The following is a 17,189-nucleotide window of genomic DNA, read 5'->3' on the forward strand; positions in this document are numbered from 1 at the left end:
TGTTTATTTTTGTTGTAACATTTGTCTTTTATTTTCAAATAATTTGGTAATAGATTTTTCTTTTTCAAAATAATTTGGTAATAGATTTTCCTTCTGATTAAAATTTTGATAGTTTCTTAAATAAAAGGGTTATTCTTTCCTTCCTTTGTTTTTGACATTATATTTATTAAGATTTAATTTCTAATTACATGGGGTTTCTTTGTTTTTAAGGAGGGAGGAATGTAATAGGATGGGTATTTACGGTAATCTAAGTTAACAGTTAATCTATAAGTTATGAGTTACTATCTTTCATACTTATTGCATGGTATATATACAATGTTTTTCTCAACCAATCAAATTGTTGTTTTGAATACTGAATTGTATAAATAAGCTGACTTTGGTAATGTTAGCTAGGTTAGGTACTGTACCTACTCTGGTCAGTACAACAAGGCTTAGCCTTGAAACATTAAACTGGACTTAGTCCTTAACAAACGTTTATGTTTATTATAAAACGACCATATATAAAAATATCATAAACATAATCTTAATTAAATAATAAATATAGTTATTCTTAATATAAAACTAAATATAATTTGATTAGTATTCTCTTTCAATTTGTTAGGGCTTTTCATATATTAAAAGCATTGATTGAAATTGAATTTACTAGTTGTTGTTGTTTAGTCCATCATCTTTATATAGTGACACTTATATATAAATCTACTGAGCCCTGAGAATTTACTCCACTTATAATTTGTGATCGTTTGGTCTCCGTGTAAAGCATTGATTCTCATTAGAACCTGACCACTATTACAATTAAATTAATCTTGAATCAAACTTAAAATTGTCTTAATTAACCACTTGTCTTTTCAATAAAAAGGATTTTTCCCTTTTTATAATCAAGTAAAGTGTTTGAATTTTGATAAAAATTGATGAAACCAAAAATTTAAACATAAACAAAAATTTTTCCCTTAAACTTTTTCATTTTTCCCAAGCAGCAAAAATAGTAAAATGAAAAATTTGGTTTGGTTCAGCGGCCCTTTTGGAAAGCCAAAAAAGTCTCCAAAAAAATTTAAGTAAAATTTAAAACAACATATAACCCTAGTTGTTGAAGAAATTTTTTTTATTAAGGGGAAAGAAAAACTTTTAAACCGGGGTGTATTTGGGAGGGGAAAAAAAAATTTTAAAAACCGTATTTAAATAAAGATATATTTTGGCAGAAAATTTATATTATATTTAAAACAAAAGGTAGATGTACTTGTATAAAAAAAGTCGAATGTGCTCAATATTACTTACAGTGCATGTCATCGAATTAACAATGACAATATTAATATTACACACACCAAAGATTATAACTAAGATCAAACATCAGACGGTGCTGTTAATCTCTTACATTAATAAATGAGTGACAGTTACTATGTATTGTATGTATGTATAAATTTTACAAACAATAACGGTATAGTGTGTAAATCATGATGCTATCCGAGACCGTTATACATTGAGATATAGTACAATTTGAAGTTATCATGGATATGTAAAATATTTCGAACACGGACATCTGTGTTGTGTTTAATAGAAAAAAAGGAAAATGGATTTATGTTGGATGATGGATATACAAAATTAAATTTGTGATGTGTATATCAATATTATGGTTGAAAATGCTCGGGATATAAAAATACTGTATTTTTGACTTTGATACATGGTATAATGAATTAATAGTACAAAAAACAAGCATTGGAGTACAGTACATATATACATGTAATTATCAGGTAGGATTTTTTAAAACTAGTTTGTATTAGCAAGGAAGGGAGATAATCTTGATAATTAAAAGATTAAGAAGAATAACAGATGATTCCCCATGTATTATGTTCACACAAAGTTATCTTATATAGTCTATCTAAAGTTTATCAGATGCTTTATTCACACAAAGTTATCTTTATATAGTCTATCTAAAGTTTATCATCTTACTCTGAAATATTGTTGGTTCATGGCTGAAATGTGACATGGTTGCTTCTGTTCGATGCCAAAGGACTGTTAAGTATCTGGTCTGATGGGTCCGGCAGGAGATGATCGATATCTCCCAATTGTCTGATGGAGTGAACTTTATCTTGGGGTTTCACTTTATAAAGAATACGGCCATCAGAGGTCCAGAAACTATCTATATGTTTATCTCTCCTTGCCATTTCTAACTGTTGCACTATAAACTGCCTTTTCTTGGTAAGGTCTTTTGTTATATACACTTTGAACGTATCCGACTTGTGATTTTTAAGATGTGATTTGGATTTGTATACTTGTTGTTTTGTTTTCCAATGTTTAAATTTGCACAAGATTTGTCCATAGCCATCCCTGACTGGGCCAATAAGGTGTGATCTTTCTATATCATTAGTAGTGATGGGTGGACTGACATTCATTTTTTCGTTGCATATAGAAACAACCAGCTGGTCAGTATCTAGTTGGTGAACTCCCTTATGTATTTGTAAGGTATTTTTGCTAGCCTCACTTATTTTAGTTGGGGGTATTTTAACTCTGTGGAAACGCAGTGAGCTCCTGCGTCCATATTGTTCAAGGTCATCCACATTTTGTTCTAGGAAGTTAATTCTTTCCTCCGCCTCCAACAGGTTTTGGTGCATTTTTCTATTTTTCGATTCAAGTTCTGATAACGACTTATTTTGCTTATCGCATTTTAATGAGAGGGTGACTAAGTCTTTATTTTGTGCTTTAAGTTTTTGATTTATTGGTTGGAGGATTTTTTCGACTATACCAGTTATAGATGAGACGATTGCAGCAGATATAGCTTCCATAACTTCCGGGCTGCAGACAGCTGATTTTACGAGTTCGACTAAATCATATGATGGGTTACCTGTTAATGAATTGTCGTCTGTTTGTTCCCTGGCAGTGGTTGGGGACAAGTATTCCTTCCTTCTAAGAGGATAGGGGGAGTTAACATGATCCCCTTGTGGGCCATCCGAAGGGCTAATAATTTCCCCAATTACTCTCTTTTTGTTTATATTTGGTGTTCTTATATCGTTTTTTAATTTCATTAGATCCAGACATGTTGTAAGGTATCCACACTGTTTCACTATTTCACTAAATTTCCACACGATTTCAATTATGAGTACAAAAGTATAACAAAGAAAAATTTACGCGCCTTTTGATAACAAATAAAAATGTTAAGTCTTTTTGATATCCTTTGAGTTTTAATGACTTTTCATAAATTTTTAGTTGTAGATAGATATTTAATATATCCAGTTATATATTTCCAATCATTTTGATCACTTTTATTGATTCATTTTAATTATTTCCAACTTTTTTGCGCTGCGGATATTTAGAACGTTACCGCCATCTTACTTTTAATGTAACTGAATTGAGTAGGATTGTAGAGACATATCAAATTGGTAATACAGAACCATTTTAAGTAGAGACATCATAAGAAATAGGGAATACAGGACAATTTCAAGTGGTTATCATTAACTACTGAAAAATTGGTGTGATAACGAAACATATTTTTTGTAGATTCACAATTGCCTGGCCACAAAATTTACACATTTTCTAATTTAACAGTTATTAATTAACCATACTCGACGCAATGATTTTAATGCATCAAAATGCAAGTGAGTTACCTTAGAAATTGCTTAGGATGCACAAATCAAACAATTTACTTTTTATCAAAGTAAATTATATTTTTAAAAAACATTATCACTTCATAAATCAGCGCTTAAAGAAAAATACTCAAAAATACTCCAACATAGATTGTCCTCTACAGCTCTACGACAGTAGCATTCGATGTTATTTCAGTACTTTGAATATTATATAATAAAAGAATTAAAAATGGAAACAAAACTTTTACAACAAAAGAAAAGAGTTATCGGATCTTTTTGGACTTACGTTTCAAAATGTAAAAAAAACAGAATCCCTGAATAAAACGTCTAAAACGGCAAAATTGAAAATGTAATCGGCTTAATTAAATGATCTGCTCATGGGTTTGAAAGTGCAAGCTGCTGTCCACGCACGGCTTTAAGAAGAATTCAATATTTCAACCTTCACAATGGTCAAACCAACACTTTAAGGCTGGTTGAGGAATTACCTCCGGGTTGCCCCCACTTTGAAAAATAAAAAAATTTTTTCGGGGGTTTGGAATTGGGGGAAAAAAAAAAAAAAAAAAATTGGGGGGGTTTTATAAATTCCCCGATTGGTTTTTAAACCTTTGTTATGAATTATGGTCCATGTAAACCGAGCCTACAGAATTTTCAAATTTGGCGATTTCAGCGTTCTTAGGGATTCTTATAACTCTCTATTTTGTGATGTCATTAAGTACTCTTTTTGTACTAAATCCTATTAAAATCTTGAAAAGAAATAAAGTGATCCCTCGGAAGCATTAATCACAACAAAATTACATGAAAATTGCAGACTCGGTTTGACTGAGTCTGTACATGAGGGATAATGAAAAAGTGCAACATCCCTCACGCCCCCCTAGCACCGGCTTGAGCGGTACTCAATTTTCAACACTTAAAAGTGCTGGAATCAATGATCCCGAAGGACCAGAAAAATATAACAACACTAAAGTGAAGTACGTCGACAGATGGGGCAAATTTTGATTGACAAATCTTTATTGTATGATAAAATATTCACCAGGTTTCATTTCTATTTAAACCACGAAACGCCTACACAATACATCGGGTTATACACTATATACCCAGCTCAATTTTATAGCTTAAATAAATATGAATGTGTTAGGCTCTGTTCTTGGAAATCTCAATAGCCGTTTTCTACTACATTATGTTATGTGATTCTATGTATGTATGTATGCATTTATGTATGTCACAATTTGCTTATGTTTCCCGCTATTGTGGGACTTTTGCATATATTGAAAATAAAATCTGGTTTTATTTCTATGTTAATTAAGTTGCCTATAGCTACACAGTAACATGCAGTCAAACGTGAATTTAGCAAGTAATACATTGGTGGATTAAAGGTACATTATGTCTCAGAAACAAGTAAATGTTTACACTTTTAGAAAGTGCAAAAATGAAATTTATAACGTTGAAAAAAATTGTTTTAAAGCATATTTGAAGAGAGTAGCACTGTTAGTGGAATTTTATGTCATAAAAGTAGCAAAATGTAAACAAAGTATAAATGAAGTATTTTGACTTCAATACAAATAACTATATGACTATGACGGTACCAATTGCCATAAAACTACAAAAACAAAACATGCTAGAGGTAATGAGCATCTTTTTAAAAATATAACAGGACATCAAAAATAAAGAACTTTTGATAAGTAAATATAAAACCATTTCTGAGACATATTGGGCCTTTAATAATAATATAAAAACATTCAAAATAGATCTCCAAAATGATGCGTGGTTCATTGTAAGATTTAATGTGACATGTCACCTTAACTACATGTTTTGTATATTTTCGGTAAGATGCATTTAAGATTTTAAGATAACTGAACTACCCGGATACAAGTCCCGGATGCGATATTTTTCGTTTTGAGATCAAATATTTACAAAGAAGAAAGACATTAAATGAAAGGAATAAAAGAAATATTATATCAAAGTCAAAAACGAAAACTATCGCATCCGGGACTTGTATCCGGGTAGTTCAGTTATCTTAAAATCTTAATTAATCGGTAATAATAATAATAGAAATAATAATAATAATACATTGTAGGACAGACCGATGGAAAGTTACTATGTCTTTCTTTTTCAGCGGGTAAATTCGTAATCTGCATTTTGGAGGAAACCAAATCCAAATGACCATTGAAACGGTATATCTTGTCTAGGCATTACCTTTTAGGTAATTTTATTATTTTCGACATTTGTTATTAGTCTATAGATACGTCGTTTATGTAATGTAATATTTGCTTCATAACATTCGAACCACCTTTCAAAATTTCATTTTATTTAGTTTCGCCCATTGTATTCTATTTAAGAGCACCCGCATTCTTTTACTTTGTTGTCAAACGCCGCTTTTCATCTCGAAGTACCCATGATTGTCGTAAACAATACAGAACGGACTTGTTCATCTTTCTGAAAATGAACAAAGTTTTGGAGGAAAATCCCAAAATTTCTACTGACTGCAGAAAGAAAAGCGTATACCGTGATCTGATCTTAGTCGGCAATAATCGCCAGCAGGCTTAGGATTATACAAGGAAGTAGTTACGAGCTCTGTGGCACATTCTCCTGAACGACGGCCTATAACTGGCATGTTAAAAGCATCGGCTGCTGTGGTGTACCAGTTCACAGTGCATGTTTGTAGTGCCCCCAACAATCACACGGTGGTAGATTTTGTCAAGGGAGGAGCAAATTGCAGTCACCACGGTATTTGAAGAACCATCCTCAAGCTGCTTATTTAAAATTTGGAAAAGAATGAAATTATTCTCACGAAAGCGCGTTATAGTAATATTGAATCAGATGAGTACTGTTGGTCTCAGTGGGATTCTTACGTACAGCTTAAAAGTTAAAATTTCCAATTACATCAACAACTCGTAAACAAATCAATGGCTTCTTAAAATCATTATATCTCACTCATATACCTGGTATATACCACTCATTGTGTCTTTACCAATACAATTATGGCTGATGTGACACTCAATAATAGACAAACAATTTGAACGTCCTCTTAGAATACGAAAATTAATTATTAGCTCCATTGATAAAATTATCAATTATTATAAATGTCTAATTACAGGTTATTTTAATAGTCATACCTCTGATTCTAGTAGACTGTCGTCATACAGCATCTATAAACGTTCATTCGAAACATCTTAATTAAGTTAACATTAACAAATTTCGATAATCACTTACAAAATTTCAATTGTCATCCCATAACATAGCAATAGAAAAGGGTCGAACGAAAACGTAGCGCGAGAAAACAGACTATGTACGAATTGCAATTTAAACGTGATAGAAAATGAATTTCATTTTTTTGCTTGTTTGTCCAAAATACTATAGTTTACGTGGCAAATACTTAAAACCATACTATTGTCGCTGGTCATCAAGTCATAAATTTGAAAATCTAATGTCTCCAACAAACACGCAAATGTTGAATAACCTTTCAAAATTTTTGTATTTTTTTCATTAAAAGAAAGGACAGACAACAGTTGGTATATTAAATTTTGTCAATTCTTTTTTTTTTTGTATTTTTCATTTAAAGAAAGAATGGACAACATTATTACTTTAAATTCATTCATTTGTCAGAATTTTTGTATTTTTCATTTCAAGAAAAAACTGACAACACTTAGTATCTTAAATTTATTCAAGCTTTGTAGAACCAAGAACTTCTTTCTTTAAAACATTTCAACCTTGTTAAGGTCTTTATATTATGTATCATGTTCTTCCATTACAAGAATAGATAACAGTAACTTACATTTATTTATTTTTGTAGCACCAAAAACTTTCTCTGAAAAACATTCAAATTCGTTAAGGTCTTTATATTATGTATCATGTTCTTCCATTACAAGAATAGATAACAGTAACTTACATTTATTTATTTTTGTAGCACCAAGAACTTTCTCTGAAAAACATTCAAATTCGTTAAGGTCTTTATATTATGTATCATGTTCTTCCATTACAAGAATAGATAACAGTAACTTACATTTATTTATTTTTGTAGCACCAAGAACTTTCTCTGAAAAACATTCAAATTCGTTAAGGTCTTTATATCATGTATCATGTTCTTCCATTACATGATTGTTAATTGTATTGGCTATAAATGGTTATTGTCATTTTATGCCAAATAAAGAATATGTTATGTAAGATATTTGAAATGCAAACAAATATAGTATGCTTTACTGTAATAGGTGTTTTGATACTGTATTCCTAGATAAATAATTAGCGATTTTCATAAGGATGGCGTTTTCGCGGAGACAAACTTTCGCGCAATTAGTGACCGCGAATTTTGCGAATATTAAGTCGCTGGGTAAAGACATTTATATTACTAATATCACAATTTGGCTTCCGTATTTGTTCTCTCTATGCTTAGGCATACGATATTGACACAATCTATAAATTTTACCTATAAACAATCAATATTTAAGATATAAGATACCATTCTCACGTAATTCACTGTAACCGGAAAAAAGTATTCAGATGACTTATTTCTTTGCATATAATGTAATTTGCATTTAAAATCATAAAGTCGTGTTTAATTTTCGTTTGATTTATGATTGACCTTACTATCTGAACACATATTCATTGCTCGAAATAGATGAATTTAAATGTTGAAGATATAAAGGAGATGCTTTCCATAAATGTATTTTTTGCTATTGTACTTGTAACAAACAATAACACCTTCAGTTTAAGCGAGTAAAGCGAGTAAAATTACGTTCATGCAAACATGTATTATATGATTTTTTTCAATCTGTAAATAATGGATACTTTCAAACAGCAAGATCGTTTTGCAAAGGAAAATTTTACCTTGAAATGTGTATCAATTATGAATAGGTAAAAGTAATTAATACTACATCACAAGACTTCTAAATGACATGATGATAATCTATGTGGTTTAAGCTATTAATGTCTGCAACTTTTTCACGGATACAAACATTCGCGGAAATGTAAACACCGCAAAAAGCGCTAACTTAAAAAGTGCGAAATGATTTCTAGGAATACAGTTGGGCAAATACATCGAATGACTTGCGTCTTTCATTTTACACAATATAAATAAGATTTAGAATGTTTTCTACAAATGATCCTACAATTGGCAATTCTTCCTTTTATGAAAATATCAATTATACAATTATTTTATTTTTACATCCGTTTTTTAAGAGATTATCCAGTTCCTGAATAGATGTATACTAACAACTGGCGGAGGGACATCATCCTGTTGATTCTAATTTTGATAAAAAAATAATCTTATTTTCTCTAAAAATAGATAAATTGCATTAAAAATTTTCAAACGGAAATCGTCCGGATATCAGTAATATATTTCTGAAACGCTTAACGTTGTCAGCACTTAATGGCCTATGAAGATTATAAAATGAATAATTTTCTTTCGTCAAAAAAGGCCAAAAGTTTTATAATGTAAAAGATAGTATACTTGGAACATTAAGATGACATCAAATTCACGATTGGTATAAAGAGTTATTTCGTGTGGTCTTAAATTCCCGCTTTCCTGATTTCCTAAAGAAAAAAAAATCGCCAATAACATGACAGTTGTTTCTACAAGAGCGTTTGGTGCTCACATGTGTAGCCTGATGAAAACAAATGAAACAGTTGTATTGAAAGGCGAATGGACAGTTCAAAAATCATTCAACCGGAAAATCTATTAAAAGTGCGCATTAACTTGAGGTACAGCTTAATCCTCTAACATATCACGAAGCAGTCCGGACAAACCATTAAAGAGTCCCAACTCTGATGACAAAAACATTAATAGACACAACTTGACCGAGTTCTGATTAATCCTGTACAATTTGGATGAATTTTCATCTGAAGTTCATAAGGAAAATTCTGGACGAGCTTCATACGAACGGGCATACAGGCAATGGAAAAATTATCCCAACACGTTGCAACTAAATTGAAGCAGGTGACACATACTGGTGATTCGTGTGAAGTTTGGATAAAATTAGACTAGTCGTTTTTGAGAAGTAGTCGGGACAACTTTTGTGACGGACAGACAAACAAGACAGTACTTATGTTGTTTTCTATTAATATCCTTTTTTTCGTTTAAGTCAAAATAAAATTTACGTAAAAGTGGCGAAGTTAAACATAGAAATACGTATATTTATAGGTAAATAATGAAAAAAACATTACAAAATATGACGTACAGTGGATTATCATTTTAATTATTTATTGTAAAATTTAAAATTGAGATTTTGCACACAACCATAGTTTAATGCTCAGGACCTATAGACAGGCAGACAGACAGACAGACATTTTATTTCAATCAAAAAGGCTTATAAGCCCATGATGACATAATACAGCATATTTATAAGACAAATGAATCTGAAATATTAAAAGGAATAAGTTACAAATCTGTCATGTCAAAATGAGAACCTCAGAAGAATCTCCGTTTTCAATCATCTTAAAGTAAATAGTATGTACAATATTATAAAAGTGATGGTGAATACGATGATAAAAAGTATGGTGATGATAACTGCTGTAATCATGATTACCGTTATCATGTTCATTGTGATGATGATGGTGTCGATGTTGATTACGAGACTGATGCCTATGATGATGAAAAAATATTATTCTTGTTAATGTGATATGAGCCGCGTCACGACAAAACCAACATAGTGCGTTTGCGACCAGCATGGATCCAGACGAGCTTGCGCATCCGCGCAGTCTGATCAGGATCCATGCTGTTCGCTTACCACCACTATTACAAGTGGAGAAACTGACAGCGAACAGCATGGATCCTGATCAGACTGCGCGGATGCGCAGGCTGGTCTGGATCCATTTTGGTCGCAAACACATTCTGTTGGTTTTGTCGTGACGCTGTTCATATATATTGTTAAAATTCGAATTCATGGTATATTATAAGGGTTAGAAATCTTACAGGTAAATTAAGAAATATGCATATCGTCTTTATTCAATATATAGCTTTTTACACGCCTACATATAAATGCATTTGCATTTAATTTTATTTCCATGTCATATCAAATATCTATTTTGTTAATGTATGGATACAATAATAACTTTGATAAATGATGAAGCATATCAACGAAAATGATGACATATCATAATCATAACTTAAAGCATTAATATATTGATGATTAAAAGAAAAAAAAATAGGATCCGGTTTGAAATGTTTAAAGTCATTTTTGTTTCCTCTGTGGGTATAAATTCCATGGGCGAGTGGTTAAGGTTGAGTTCAAAACAATTTCTTCACACCGCTGTGGGTTCGAGCCGCACATGCGTCTTCGAATTATTTATGTGAGAAAGCTATGTCGGTGGTTCTACTCATGTGCCCTGATGTGCCTGAAATAACGCACAGAAGGGCACGTGAGGTCTTCCTCTACCAGACAAGCTGCAGAGTCGCTATGATTATACTGTGTTTGTTTGACTTAATCCCCCCCCCCACACACACACACACAAAAGAAGAAAAAAAACCTACGCTATTTTTCAGAATACATTTACTGGTTTACTTATCTGTTTAACACAAATGAACCGCAGATATTACCAAGCCGATTTAAACACATTTTAGCTCATCTCGGCGGTCGAGTTACCCAAACCGCTTTCCTTAAAAACTCGCCAGTACCGTAAGTGACCGTCGTCTATTCTAATGAGCGGTGAGAGGCTATTTACCAATGAATATCAAGGTGAAATTTCGCCTCGTCTTTGGATCGAACCAGAGACCCTTGGTCTACGAAACTAATGCTCTATCTAATGAGCTTACACGGACGCAATGAAGAATATGCTGCTTTTGCCGTGCTTTTTCAGAGGCTCACACAATATAATTTATTTTATTTAACTCGGTCAAAACGTTCAGTATTGAATTTACACTCATTAAATATTCTGTATTTATAAAACATGGCGCCTTTTTCAGTCTGTTATTATTGTTAGTAATTTTCAATGATGATGATGTCGATGCTGGTGATGATGATTACGAGACTGATGCCTATGATGATGAAAATAATATTATTCTTGTTTATGTAATATGAGCCGCGTCACGACAAAACCAACATAGTGCGTTTGCGACCAGCATGGATCCAGACCAGCCTACGCATCCGCGCAGTCTGATCAGTATCCATGCTGTTCGCTTACCAACTCTGTTACAAGCGGAGAAACTGACAGGGAACAGCATGGATCCTGACCAGACTGCGCGGATGGTCTGGATCCATGCTCGTCGCAAACACATTATGTTGGTTTTGTCATGTCGCGGCTCAATAATATTGTTAACATTCTTATTCATGGTATATTATGAGATTAAAAAAATACAGGTAAATTAAGAAATATGCATATCATCTTAAGTCAATATATAGCTTTTTAGACGCCTACATATAAATGCATTTGCATTTAATTTTATTTCAAGGTCATATCAAATATCTATTTTGTTAATATATGGATACAATTATAGCCTTGATTAATGGTGAAGCATATCAACGAGCATGATGACATATCATAATCATAGCCTAAAGTATTAACATATTGATGATAAAAAGATTTAAAAAAATAGGATCCGGGTTGAAATGTTTAAAATAGAGAACATAATAATCCCCAAAGAAATCCTAACTCGGCAAAATCGAAAATGTTGCAGGCTCGGTTTGATTGAGCCTGTTCATGGACGGTACTGTCAAGTGCAAACTACCGTCCACGCCCACCACCACTGGCTTAAGCAGAATTCAACATTTAACATGAACTGGTACATTTTTATTACTCTGTGTATAAATTCCATGGAGGAATGGTTAAGGTTGAGTTCAAAACAATTCTTCACACCGCTGTGGGTTCGGGCCGCATATGCGTCTTCAAATTATTTCATGTGAGAAAGCTACGTCGGTGCTTCTATTCATATGCCCTGATGTGCCTGAAATAACGCACAGAAGGGCAAGTAAGGTCTTCCTCTACCAGACAAGCTGCAGAGTCGCTATGATTTTACTGTGTTTGTTTGACTTAAAACCAAACAAGAAAAAAAAAGAAGAAGAAAAAAAGCCTACGCTATTTTTCAGAATAAATTTACTTGTTTACTTATCTGTTTAACACAAATGATCCGTAGATATTACCAAGCAGATTTAAACACATATAAGCTCATCTCGGCAACCGCTTTTCTTGAAAACTGGCCAGTAATGACCCTTTTTGACCGTAAGTGACTGTCGACTATTCTAACCAGCGGCGAGAGGCTATTTACCAATGAATATCAAGGTGAAATTTCGCCTCGTCTTTAGATCGAACCAGAGACCCTTGGACTACGATTCTTATGCTCTATCTAATAAAGTAATACGGACGCAATAAAGAACATTCCGCTTTAGCCGTGCATATATTTTGAAGTGACGGCATTTGCGTTATACAAACATAGCGTTAAGACGCGCTAAATGTTAGCGTTACACTACAGGCGAGTCAATGAAAAATGATTATCTCTCACTTTAAAAAGTCTTTATTTTGGGTGTGTGATAAATAGAATATTATATTTGTGTAGGTTCATACCTTTTGTGTTTTTTTTTTTTCAGAGGCTCGCACAATATAATTTATTTTATTTCACTCGGTCAAAGCGTTCAGTATTGAATTTACACTCATTAAATATTCTGTATTTATGTAACATGGCGCCTTTTCAGTCTGTATTTTTATTGTTAGTTTTTTTTTTAATTTTCCGTTTTGCCTTTTTGGGTTAAATTTTCGAGAGACATGAAAAGATTAATGTACCAATTTGAATTTAAAATGGTTTATTAAATTTAACAAAACTTCCCGGATTTAAATTTTTAAATTTTACATTGAATATATTATAACTATATGGATGTTGATATGTTTTCTATTTTTACAACCGACATGAAAATCAACGTATTAAAGCAAGTTTAACAGTATTTTGCAATAACTTGCATGTTCACAAATAATATACGATTTTGATTTATCTAAAAGAGGCATTCTCGTAAATTTGTCAAAATTAAGGATAGGGTTTTGTTTAAAGTTATTTGAAAGAAAATTAAGGGTCATATAATAAAATATTTATATCAGTTATCTTACAAGCACAGTTTGCCCTTTTAATTTATATTTAAGAAAATATACACAATTTTACACAAAAAAATATTTTATAGAAGAAATTAACGTGTTTTCAAATGCTTTGTCTAAACAACAGAATCCACGTTATAAATTAACAATTTCGTTACATCCATGCTACGTTGTAGCTACCAACAATCAACTTGTGTTTGAACGTTTTATAGAATATAAATTTAGAAATAATCATTCGATCAGAGATAGGGGAATATTCACCTATGTTGAAATTCTCGAAAAGTCTACGGAATACCGTAAGGGCCATCGTGGTTGTGCTTTATTATCCACATGGCGACAATGCAATGACGACAATACGACAGTGCGATGACGTCTATAAGAATCTTACACCGGCTGCCGGTACAGACCGGAATATCTAGCTCGATGGTAACCTCTTACAGCGGTAACGAGGCTCTGCCGAGTTTTCGCTTAACAGTTACCCGAGAGATAGATATTCCCGTCTGTACCAACAGCCGTGTTTGATTCTTTTTCTAGCATATTACATGTCAAATATTTTCGGAACAGAAATTATGAAAACTGATATATATATATATATATATATATATATATATATATATATATATATATATATATATATATATATATATATATATATATATATATATATATAACGCACTTTTTCTTATAGTAGCGTATGAACATACAACTTCATCCATAAAGGAAAAATGACGTCATCCTAAGAACGCGATTCATTCATAAAAGGCGCGCGTCAGTGACGTCATTTAAAGCACGCGACTTGCCTTACATGGGGGTGTAAGACAGAGTTTTCCAGCACCGGTGTAAACGGTAGATAATCTTGTCTGAGATGCAAGAAAATGCGATATTGCGATGGCGACAGTGCGATAACATTATGACGATTGTTTGTTAATGCGACAATACGATAGTGCGATGGCGACAGTGCGATATTGCGATGGCGACAATACAATAGTGCGATAGTACTATAGCGATGTCGCTATCGCATTGTCGTCATCGCACTGTCCCATAGTCGTGATCGCAATATTGCACTGTCGCCCTCTGGATTATATTTTTAGTGTTTTACATGATAGGATATGGGAAATAATTTTACTTTTGTCAATAGATTTCTTTCTTGAAATTTGGAAGAGAATTAATAAATTCTGAAGTAAGGCTGAGATTACAAACTGGTGATGTTCCTTTAGATGATTTTGTTAATCATTATGCCAAGAAATACAGATATAAATGATTTAGAAGTAAATTTAGATTAAACATTTGTAGTAGTTTTAGATACAAAAATCACAGTAGATGAATTCTTAAAAGAGATTTCTTCATGCAATAGAAATAAAGCTGCATCATCGGGTAAGATTGTGGTCGAACTTTGTATTGACGCTAAACATTTCATCACATCGTACTAAGTGAAATTATTTAACATTATCTATGGGGCAAGTGTTTATCCTGATTCTTGGACCAAATGGTGCGGGACAGAAGATATATCTTGTGAAAACAAGTTTGGTTTCTGAGATAAAAAAAAAAAAGCACAACCGATTATATATTTTTATTACATTGTATTATCCAAAAAGTGTTACATGATAAAAAGAAATTGTATTAACACTAAACCCTCAGAGACCTGTGCTCTGCGATACAATTAATTGTTAAATTGTTAAAAAAAAGGGAATAAGCCGAAATCATTTTAATTTGCATACTGATATTTATCGTATGCACTCTCCATGAGAGAGGGGACATTTATTTAATTTAAAAGAAAAATGCTTTCACTGATGCCTCTGGTAAGGAAACTCAACATCACTAATTCCGCGTCATCATTAATTTCACGGTAATGGCATATTTTCATGTGACCAATATCAAAATTGGTCAGAAGTGACATATTTTATTCATACACATAAACAACAAAGATTTTGTGCAAAATATTTTAAATCTCTAGAATTTTACGAAAACATTTTACAAACTTCTGCAAAAAGCAACACTAGTCCGTTAAATTTGTGCATACGTCTGAAACAATCATCATTTCTAAATGTTCTTGTTTGTTGAAAAAATAAATTTTGAGTTTCAATGTGAAAATACTTTTAATATTTAAAATTATGCAAAATAATATGTAGAAATTTTAACTGAAACATGAGAGAACTGAAATTAAACACCATTACCGCGATTTAAATGATGACATACAGTTTTCAAAATGGCCTCTGTATGGTCTACGTCTGGCCCATTTAAACTGATTTAGACTTAACATATTATTGTTTCCTCGTGTCATACAGCAGAAAATACCTATATTATACAGCTTATGACAATTTTTGTACCATAAGTTGCATTGTTGTTTTCATCCTGGTTTCAAAGCGTTAAGTACCGTGAACTAAGAGGAGCACAGTATAATACAAACAGACTTACAAGACTTGTAAATGTAAGGTGACATGACAGTAGTGCAACATTGCTCTGTTTGTGTCACTACTGTAAAAAAATAGATGTGATAAAAAAATTCAAAGCATGTACATTTTCTTTTTCAACTATAATGCAACGATTTTTACAAATATCAACAACTTATCATGGTAAAAATATAAAAATCCATATGTAAATAAGCCAAAACAAAAAACCTTTCATCGACTTTATTTTTCGAAATGTCCGTTACATATTTTGCGGCAAATGGTATATCATGTTATTACAATAAATGCATTGATGCAAAGCATCAAAGGGCGTCCAAGCAAGAAAAACAGCAAGTGACGATTAACTAATAGACATCTGATGACCAGATATTCTTATAAACTTTTCATTGGTTGATTGGATTTTACCAGAATTGTACACATGTGACATGTATATCATAGATGAATGGGCGGACGAAAGACATTGTCCATCGCTTGCTAGAGATAAGAATAATAAATGTATTTTCTTTGGAACATACAAAACAAAAGTAAAAAATGAACAAAGTTTGGGGTTTTTTATCATTATAAGCGTAACAAATATACAAACAGTATACAAAATAGTAACAAAAGGGACTAATATAATAGTGCGTGCATTTTTTCCATGTCAAATTAAGAACAATGGTTTATTTGATACCTGGGACTTGAGAAACAGTACCTATATTTTAAGATAAATACTGAAAGTAGCGCACTGGAATGAAAAATTTGGCATGAATTTCAAAAAGACCAAATTCAGGATTTTTTTTGTTTTACGCGTTAACAAAAAAAATGGTACATTAAAAATCTTGAATAAATTTGCATGGCATGTTGATATAGGAAACATTATTTATCAATGGAAGACTGTTACCTGAATTTTAGACAAGTATGATAAAAAAACAATTTCAAAATGACAATACTATGATATAACAATTCGTAAAATTGGCAAACTTATTTTTTTTCCAATATTTTTTATAGAATGCGGTTTATGGTATATGAATATGTTTGTATTTCATTTCCTGTAATCGTTATTTACAACCATAGCGCGACACAAGATTTCAATCGTTAAACTTCTATAAATATTCACAATGTTATGGTCATATCTATTTATAGCTTTCGAATTTATGTACAACAATAAATACATAACCCACTGTGTACTTCAAAATAATTAGAAGATACAAATGTAAGA

Source organism: Ruditapes philippinarum, unplaced genomic scaffold, assembly GCF_026571515.1.
Source record: "Ruditapes philippinarum isolate M1 unplaced genomic scaffold, ASM2657151v2 ctg4608_1_1_1_1, whole genome shotgun sequence".
Taxonomy (NCBI): Eukaryota; Metazoa; Mollusca; class Bivalvia; order Venerida; family Veneridae; genus Ruditapes; species Ruditapes philippinarum.